The 10533-nt window shown below is 41.3% G+C and overlaps 1 pseudogene; it reads left to right on the forward strand.

The window, feature by feature from the left end:
- Positions 1-4556: 4556 nt before the first annotated feature.
- On the forward strand, positions 4557-5567 carry LOC105003213 (annotated as a pseudogene).
- The last annotated feature ends 4966 nt before the right edge of the window (positions 5568-10533 follow it).

The raw sequence follows: 10533 nt of genomic DNA on the forward strand, positions 1-10533 counted from the left end.
TCAACTTCTCCACGCTGTTTTCAAGTCTGTAATATGGGAATGATAATCATAGTACCCAAGTCACGGAGATGCTTTGAGTGTCAGTGAGTGCGCCTACGTAAAGCTCTTGGAGAACGGTGTCCGGTACGGCACGTAGTAAGTACTGCAAAGTATCGTCTCTGTGTTAGTCACTCAGTCACATCCTGACTCTGCAACCCCATGGACTGTGCCTGCCAGGCTCCTCTGTCCATGGAATTCTTCAGGCAAGAATACTGGAGTGGATAGCCATTCCCTTCTCCAGGGGATCTTCCTGACCCAGGGATCAAACCCAGGTTTCCTGCATTGCAGGGAGATTCTTCACAGTCAGAGCCACCAGGGAAGCCCTAGCTATTATCATTTTCACCTCCTTTTTGAAAACCATATATGGCATCCTACTACTGTGTGTTACTTTGCGAATTTGTTTAGAACAGGGACTCTTGTGGCCCAGTGGCTAAGACTGTTCTCTCAACACTGGGGCCAGGTTCAGTGTCTGGTCAGGGAACGAGATTCCCCCATGTCGCAACCAAGAGTCCACATGCTGCAACTAAAGATCCCACATGCCACCACTAAGGCCTGGCCCAGCTAAATTAAAAAAAAAAAAATGTAATTTGTTTAACCCACTCATGTATTTTGGAAATATTTCTGTAATATTACAAATAAAATCTACCTCTTCTTTTTTCAACTATTTCAAGTCTCATTTTCCATATAATGATTTCAATCTACTCCTCAGTACCTAAAAGAAATATCTACATTTATGTACCCAAGTAGTTCTTCTCTTTTTCTGTATGGTTCAGTGAACTAATGCATCTGGGGCCTTGGGGTGGGGGAGGGAAGTGCTTGGTGAACTAAAAAGCATTATGTAAATATCTGTATAGATGTCTTCACTGGGTATCAAGAGGAGAAAGAGATAAGACTCCGCCTTATGTGGGTCATACCCATTACTACCCTAGGTAGCCTCCATTCATTTTTGAGGCTTGGTTTTCATTTACTAAAGGTGGTGACTCACCAAAGATGTAAACAGTCTTTGGCAAAGCTACCATACTCTGACTGTTCTATTTTTCCCTTCTTCCACTTGAGTTGCTGCCTCACTGCCTTGAATGAAGCAGCATGTATGTTTAAAGAAAAGCAAGGGAGGACAAATGATTGGCATGGTTGAAGGTGATGTTTACATTGCAGTTCTACTTCCTTTTGAAGTTCCCCTTTGAGGGCATCTCCTCTTTTGGACCCAAAAAAGGTTAGGAAGTGCTGCCACCTCATCTGGTGCTGTTGGAGCCCACCGCAGAGGGCCAGGTGAGAGAGCAAGGGAGAGGGCAAAGGGAGGTGAGGGAGACTGCTGCTTTGATCTTCCTTATGTTACCCTCAGGCTGTTCTTTAAGGAGACATAGAATCTGATACAATTCCTAGTGCAAAGCAGGCAATTGGCAAATGTTTGCTGATTAAATAAATGAATCAATTAAACCTTTACTTGCCATAGCAGAAGAGAGTATATTTTCACATTATAAAAAAGTGGGGGAAAGGGTTCTGTATTATCAACATCTATTTTTATCTCTCCCACTTCCCTGTCTTAGATCCTCACCCTATGACATTAACTCTTAGGAGCAGAAATTCTGTCTTATCTATCTTTGTGTCTCTAGCCCTAGGACAGTACCTGCTTATAAATATTAATGAACAAATGAATAAATAATTTTAGCTAAATTAGGTTTGTGGTAAAGCAATACTTACTTTTTATTGATAAGTTAAATCCAGAAATACAGAAGCCCCTGAGAGTGCTCCAAAAGGCAGAAGACCTAAGGTGAGGCTCACTCTAGCTTCCTCTGGGAAAACTCACCTTTATGAGTCTGAGTCAGACTAGTCAGTCTGTGAATCTTCTAAATATTGGGAAACAAGGCAGATGCTCCTGGGGCATTCTGTTCTTTTGCCATCCACCAAGCTGCAAAGTACTCCTCATTCTTAGCCGATTAAGTCTTTGAATTAATATTTCTTCCCAGTTACAAGTCTGAACTGATGCAATGGTGTTCTAGAGGTTATAAGAGAAAAGTTGCTGACAATCATATCTGAAAGATCCAATCCTTACTTCTGTTTATGTGGCAAAGGTTTTTCACAACAATCAGCCTTCTCAAGAAGTATACCCACAGCTTGCCTGACCAGGCCTCAGTGAGAGACAGAGTGTGAAGCCATGGACAGGCAGAAAACATTGTTTGCACTCTTGAGAGAATAACATCACTGTCAGCACACTTGCCAGGGTGCTCAGAGGACGAAAAACGTATACAGTGCCTTAGAAGAAAGAAGAACAGAAGTCTGAGTCCTGGTGAGAGTTTTCAAGTGGATACCAAGGCTAAATAAATGAATGGTGTGTCTCTTCATACAAATATAGCTAGCAAAGGAAAAGGGTGGAACACTCAAGTGGGCCCAGCAAAGACACTGAATTTTCACTTTTACAAATGGCACTGTGAATGTGAGAGCTGAAAGTCGGAAGGAAAGTTAAAATGGTGCGGTAGAAAACAATCGCTTCCTTTGCCTCCCACATCTTGCTGTGCTCACGTTTGTCTAACTTGGCAGAAATACAGGATCCAAATCCTTTTTATACACCAGATGTGAGTTCCCAGAGAATCCTGGGGGAGATAGGACTGATCTGATGTGTTGGGGCAGAAGGAAAGGCAACGCAAAGAGAGGAAAAGGGCCAACATAGCATTTTTCAAATAAAGAATTATTCCCCTGCCTTCATTCCTAGGGGCAGAAAATTTTATTTTCGTGAGATCACAGGAAAGTTTCCTGGTATAAACTACAAGCTCTTCTACACTGATTCTTCAGAGGATATTCCAAACTCCAATTCTGCCCTGCCCTATGTCATTTTGGATGTGGTATTTGAAATAAGAGTGTTTAACATTTCCCTCTGCGCTGGCTTTGTGCCTGTACATTAACTTGGCAGTCACCAGGACTTCCATTGCATTTACCTTCAGCCAGGCCTTACCTTGCTAAAACAAATCATATACTGTGAACTTCACATAAAGAAAAGATAATTTTACAAAAGTTTTACCCTTTTAGAACTTAAATAAATTATGACCCTAGGCTTTTCAAAAGTCATACTGTTTATGTGGTGGTGGTGGTTTAGTTGTTAAGTTGTATCCGAGACTCTTTGTGACCCTAAGGACTGTAGCCCGCCAGGCTCCTCTATCCATGGGATTTCCCAGGCAAGAATACTGAAGTGGGTTGCCATTTCCTTCTCCAGGGGATATTCCTGATTCTGGGATCATCCTGCATGTAGACTGATTCTTTACAGACTGAGCCACCAGGGAAGCCCCATACTCTTTGCATATCCCCTCAAAACAGGGCCTAAGCTTATGGGGCTCTAAAGATGGGTTTCTTGGGCATCTACCAAGAGCTGAGGCAGCCAAGAAATAACTCACTGCAAAGAGTCAGGAAGACACCCTTTCTGCAAGCTCCCAATCCTGTCAAAACATACCTCACAAAGACATGAACACTCTGTTCAACACAGCCCCTTTGAGACCAAATGGAGCAGTTACATAGTCAAACCATATAATCAAGAGTATAATATATAGAACTTCTTTTTTTCCTATAAACCTGTAACCAATTAAATCTCTATTTTGAACTTGCATTTCCCTTCATAATGGATGTAAAGTGGCCCCAAGTTCTTTGTAGCTATTCACACTGAGGTGGAATCCATTTCTGCACTCCCTGAATATGGAAGGGTCCTGTGACTTGCTTTGACCAACAGAATGTAGTAGAAGGGCCAAGTGACTTCTGGTCTTTACTTCAAGAGGCCTCACAGCTTCTGCTCTTATCTTTTTGGAAAGCTTCCACCATTCTGTGAAGAAGACTGTGGAGAGAAAGGCCCAAATGTCCCATCTGAGGCAGCAGACCTATTAATGAGGCCATGTTGGATGGTCTAGTCTCAGGCAATCCCCAGATAACTGCAGTTCCGAGAGTGACCTCAGGCAAGAATGGCAGACGAGTCTCTCCAGCTAGGTCTGGCCCAATGCCAACCAATAGAAACTGTGAGAAAATGAATGATGGCTTTTTAAGCCATTAACATGTGGGATGATTTGTTATGCAACACTAGATAACTGATACAACTCTGGTGGTTGAAACCATAATTGTAGTCAATTCCAGAAAAGTGAGTTTGATTTAAATTCAATTAATTTAAAATTTCCTCATCCGTAGCCTTCTCTCAAAGTGGCATATAAAGTTCTATACAATTCCTATATCTAAGATGTGAACAATGCATTTGATATACTCAAGCTATTACATAAAATGCTACATTCAACAGAGAGTACACTTTAAAGGGATCCTGGCAATCCAATGGTTAAGATTCTGTGCTTCCAATGCAGAGGGCACAAGTTCAATCCCTGGTCAAGGGAATTAAGGTCCTACATGCTGAGTGGTGAGGCCAACACACACACACACACACAAAACAACAAACAAACATAATACAAAGTGAATCTCATAGATTTGGGGCATATACATAGTGTTTCCACCATAAGGCTTACAGTCCATGGGGTTGCAGAGAGTTGGACATGATGGGCAGCATGGCAGCAGGGGTGGCTGAGGTGGTGGCAGCTGTGGTAGAGGTAGGCTCAGCCCGGCAGTTTGAGGAGCTGCTGCGCCTCAGAGCCAAGTCCTTTCTTGTGGTCCATTTCTGGGCACCATGAGCTCCTCAGCGTGCTCAGATGAACGACGTGATGGCAGAGCTCGCCAAAGAGCACCCACAAGTTTCATTCGTGAAATTGGAAGCAGAAACTGTTCCTGAAGTATCTGAAAAATATGAAAATAGTTATGTTCCCACCTTCCTGTTTTTCAAGAATTCTCAGAAAATCTACTGATTAGATGGTGCCCATGGCCCCAGAGTTGACCAAAAAAGTTTAGCAACATGCGTCTGGTGGCTCCTTCTCACCCAGTGGTAGTGAGCACCTGAAGGAAGACCTCAACCGGCCCCTGAAGAAGTTATTTCTCGCTGCCCCCTGCATCCTGTTCATGAAAGGAACACCTCAGGAGCCACGCTGCGGTTTCAGCAAGTAGATGGTGGAAATTCTTAACAAACATAATATTCAGTTTAGCAGTTTCCACATCTTCTCAGATGAAGTTCGCCAGGCCCTCAAAACCTATTCCAATTGGCCCACGTATCCCCAGCTCTATGTTTCTGGAGAGCTCATAGGAGGACTTGATATAATTAAGGAGCTAGAAGCATCTAAAGAACTAGATATGATTTGCCCCAAAGCCCCCAAGTTAGAGGAAAGGCTCAAAGTAAGGACAAATGAAGCTTCTCTGATGCTCTTTATGAAAGGAAACAAACAGGAAGCTGAGAGTGGCTTCAGCAGACGATTCTGGAAATATTAAATAGTACTGGGGTTGAATATGAGACATATGATATACTGGAGGATGAAGAAGTTCAGCAAGGATTAAAAGCTTACTCCAACTGGCTAACGTACCCTCAGCTGAATGTGAAGGGGGAGCTTGTCAGAGGATTGGACATCGTTAAGGAACGGAAAGAAAATGGGGAGTTGCTGCCCATACTGAAAGGAGAAAATTAATGAACGTTAGACTTGGTGCCTACCCACTGCAGGAAGGATTCCTCCAGAGGAGCAATTCATGATTTAGTCCTCAGAAATGGACTAGGAGGAGAAAATGTTCCTAACCAGTATCACTTTGTGTATTTCACGAGACTGCGCTAAATAACATATGTGACCTTTTTTCCACCAAAAATAGAACCAAATAAACATCTTCAAGTTCAATTTAAAAAAAAATTGGACATGACTTAGTGACTAAAACAACAACTAAGTCTTTAAGGTAAGTCTTTAAACTTCAGTGTCCTGGAAGTTGAAATCAAAATTATGCCCATGACACCAGGCCTTCAGGTTTTTGTAAAGGTTGCCATCCTCCCATTTGTGATTGATTCTGAAAGTCTTCTCTTAGACAACTACAGAGAATATCTGAATGTCAGGCTATGCACGATTTTGTGTATTTAATTTTCTCCTGTTCAACTTTAAAAAAAAATTCAGGCTTTATTGAGGTACTTGTTGTTCAGTCGTTAAATTGTATTCAGTCCTTTTGCAACCCCATGGACGGTCGCCCACCAGTTTCTTCTGTTCATGGGATTTCCCAGGCAAGAATACTAGAGTGGGTTGCCGTTTCTTTCTCCAGGGGATCTTTCTGACCCAGGGATCATATCCATGTCTCCTGCATTGGCAGGAATATTATCTACCACTAGCCACCAGGGAAGCCCTTTATTGAGGTACAGTTGATGTATAAAATTGTAAGATATTTAAAATGGTCACTGTAGTGAAAAGATCCCCCTCATCTTAATGTATCTACCAAATTCCTGCTCAACCTTTACCAAAAGTCCAGATGAAGGAAATATGCAAGGTATACATCTTGAAGAACATAAGCCATTTCCCTAGATGGCTCACTTTATTCCCTGGATTATCATAGAGTTGCATATGAAATCCACTGTCTTCCTTCGGTCTGAGCATTCTTTGGCATTGCCTTTCTTAGGGATTGGAATGAAAACTGACCTTTTCCAGTCCTGTGGCCACTGCTGAGTTTTCCAAATTTGCTGGCATATTGAGTGCAGCACTTTCACAGCATCATCTTTCAGGATTTGAAATAGCTCAACTGGAATTCTATCACTTTCACTAGCTTTGTTCGTAGTAATGCTTCCTAAGGCCCACTTGACTTCACGTTCCAGGATGTCTGGCTCTAGGTGATTGATCACACCATCGTGATTATCTGGGTCGTGAAGATCTTTTTTGTACAGTTCTTCTATGTATTCTTGCCAACCTCTTCTTAATATCTTCTGCTTCTGTTAGGTCCATACCATTTCTGTCCTTTATTGAGCCCATCTTTGCATGAAATGTTCCCTTGGTATCTCTAATTTTCTTGAAGAGATCTCTAGTCTTTCCCATTCTGTTGTTTTCCTCTATTTCTTTGCATTGATCACTGAGGAAGGCTTTTTTATCTCTCCTTGCTATTCTTTGGAATTCTGCAGGGAATATCTTTCCTTTTCTCCTTTGCTTTTGGCTTCTTTTCTTTTCATAGCTATTTGTACAGCCTCCTCAGACAGCCATTTTGCTTTATTGCATTTCTTTTTCTTGGGGATGGTCTTGCTCTATCTCCCGTACAAGGTCACGAACCTCTGTCCATAGTTCACCAGGCACTCTATCAGATCTAGTCCCTTGAATCTATATCTCACTACCACTGTATAATCATGAGGGATTTGATTAGGTCATACCTGAATGGTCTAGTGGTTTTCCCTACTTTCTTCAATTTAAGTCTGAATTTGGCAATAAGGAGTTCATGATCTGAGCCACAGTTAGCTCCCAGTCTTGTTTTTGCTGACTGTATACAGCTTCTCCATCTTTGGCTACAAAAAATATAATCAATCTGATTTCAGTGTTGAGCATCTGATGATGTCCATGTATAGCATGCAAAATAACGCTAGCAAAATAATGCTCAAAATTCTCCAAGCCAGGAGAATTTAATAATATGTGAACCATGAACTTCCAGATGTTCAAGCTGGTTTTAGAAAAGGCAAAGGAACCAAATTGCCAACATCTGCTGGATCATCAAAAAAGCAAGAGAGTTCCAGAAAAACATCTATTTCTGCTTTACTGACTATTGCAAAACCTTTGACTGTGTGGATCACAACAAACTGTGGAAAATTCTGAAAGAGATGGGAATACCAGGCCACCTGACCTGCCTCTTGGGAAATCTGTATGCTGGTCAGTAATCAACAGTTAGAACTGGACATGGAACAACAGACTGGTTCCAAATAGGAAAAGGAGTACATCAAGGCTGTATATTGTCACCCTGCTTATTTAACTTATAAGCAGAATACATCATGAGAAATGCTGGGCTGGATGAAGCACAAGCTGGAATCAAGATTGCCGGGAGAAATATCAATAACCTCAGATATGCCGATGATACCACCCTTATGGCAGAAAGTGAAGAACTAAAGAGCCTCTTGATCAAAGTGAAAGAGGAGAGTGAAAAAGTTGGCTTAAAACTCAACATTCAGAAAACAAAGATCATAACATCTGGTCCCATTACTTCATGGCAAATAGATGGTGAAACAGCGGCTGACTTTATTTTGGGGGGCTCCAAAATCACTGCAGATTGTGACTACAGCCATGAAATTAAAAGATGCTTACTCCTTGGAAGAAAAGCTATGGCCAACCTAGATAGCATATTAAAAAGCAGAGACAGGGAGGAGGGAGGAGGGTTCAGGATGGGGAGCACGGGTATACCTGTGGCGGATTCATTTTGATGTTGGACAAAACTAATACAATATTGTAAAGTTTAAAAATAAAATAAAATTTAAAAAAATAAATAAAAAGCAGAGACATTACTTTGCCAACAAAGGTCCGTCTAGTCAAAGCTATGGTTTTTATAGTAGTCATGTATGGATGTGAGAGTTCAACCATAAAGAAAACTGAGTGCCAAAGAATTGATGCTTTTGAACTGTGGTGTTGGAGAAGACTCTTAAGAGTCCCTTAGACTGCAAGGAGATCCAACCGGTCCATCCTAAAGGAAATCACTCCTGAATGTTCATTGGAAGGACTGATGTTTAAGCTGAAACTCCAATACTTTGGCCACCTGATGTGAAGAACTAACTCATTTGAAAAGACCCTGATGTTGGGAAAGATTGAAGGCTGGAGGAGAAGGGGATGACAGAGGATGAGACAGTTGGATGGCATCACCAACTCAATGGAGATGAGTTTGAGTAACCTCCGGGAGTTGGTGATGGACAGGCTTATGCTGGAGTCCATGGGGTTGCAAAGAGCTGGACACAACTGAGCCACTGAAGTGAACTGAACTGTCTTCCTTCAGATCACCTTTTTGAATGATGTATACTGTTATATCTTTGGTTTACATAGAAGAATGGTAGAGGACACTACTGACCGTATCCACTATCATGTTTATTGAGGAACATTAAAGATGTCCATGTGGCACTTGACCACACATGAAAACCCATACAGATGTCTTACAGACCTAAGAAACAATAAAAGTTTCCTTTCTCCTAAAAAACTGAATTGCCATTGCTTTAACTGAATGTGATGTTTTAACCTATCATGTTTCACTTTTTACCTTAGCTATTAAGCAGCTCAAAAAGACATTTGCATCCCAATTGTAAGAACAATAAACTACTTTAATCTATAAATCTGGATGCTATCAAAGCTTTAAAACTCTATTTTTTAAAATTTCCATTTATTATAAGGTTAAAATTCTTGTAAATTACCTCAATTCCTTTACAGAATGAAGTAGGCAAACATAAATTTTAAAAATATCTCCCCAAAATTGATATTTTGGGGAGTCCTTGAATTGGAATGTAATCTTCATATAATGTAACCATATGGTCTTCCAAGCTGGTGAGTTATATCTGGCAGATAATTTTCACTCTATTTAGTGCTTTTCAGTTTTCAGTTTCCAGGACAAGAATGTTACCCACAAAAGTGGCTTATCTGACCAGTCACAGACTCTCTGGAGGCTACCAACTGAGTAAACAACAGGCATCCTAACATCAGGTGTTTCTTGCAACCTCTGTTAACCCAGTCCTTTCAGTCAGTTCAGTTCAGTCGCTCAGTCATATCCGACTCTGCAACCCCATGGACTGCAGCATGCCAGGCTTCCCTGTCCATCACCAACTCCCAGAGCTTGCTCAAATTCACGTCCATTGAGTCAGTGATACCATGCAACCATCTCACCTTCTGTAGTCCCCTTCTCCTTTTGCCTTCAATCTTTCCCAACAACAGCGTCTTTTCCAATGAGTCAGTTCTTCACATCAGGTGCCCAAAGTATTGCAGTTTCAGTTTCAGCATCAGTCCTTCCAATGAACACCCAGGACTGATCTCCTTTCAGTCCAAGGGACTCTCAAGAGTCTTCTCCAACACCACAGTTCAAAAGCATTAATTCTTTGGAACTCATTCCTTTAGAGGAGACCTAAGGGGCATCTGGGAAGGAAGACAGCTGTTCTCCAAGGGGCCCACGTCCTCCCACACCTTCATTAGACTGCTCTTTTGTGAGTAGTAATCCTGCTTCTCAGGGTGCCAGAATGTTCTTAATCTTATTACAGATCTGATTATTCCATAGACGTTCCTCTCAAGAGAAACAAGATTCACCAAATGTGGTCAGATAAGTCTAACTGCAATTTCTCCTTCTAGACAAATACTTAAAGGTATTAGAATGACACAAATGCAAAACACTGCCAACACCAAATGCATGTGAGAATCTGGAGCAATAAGAACATTCATTCCTTGGTGGTAGGAATGCAAAATGATACAGCCACCTTACCTTGGAAGACAGTTCAAAAGTTACTTGCAAAACTAAACATGCTTTTTTTATATAATCTAGTAGTCCCCCTCTTTGGTATTTAACCAAAGAAGCTGAAAACTTATGTCCACACAAAAACCTACACACAGATGTTTGTACGAGTTTTATTCATAATTTCCAAAACTTGTAAGCAACCAAGATATCTTCCAGTAGGTGAGTAGATAAACTGTG

This window comes from Bison bison, unplaced genomic scaffold (assembly GCF_000754665.1).
Source record: "Bison bison bison isolate TAMUID 2011002044 unplaced genomic scaffold, Bison_UMD1.0 scf7180017864465, whole genome shotgun sequence".
Taxonomy (NCBI): domain Eukaryota; kingdom Metazoa; phylum Chordata; class Mammalia; order Artiodactyla; family Bovidae; genus Bison; species Bison bison.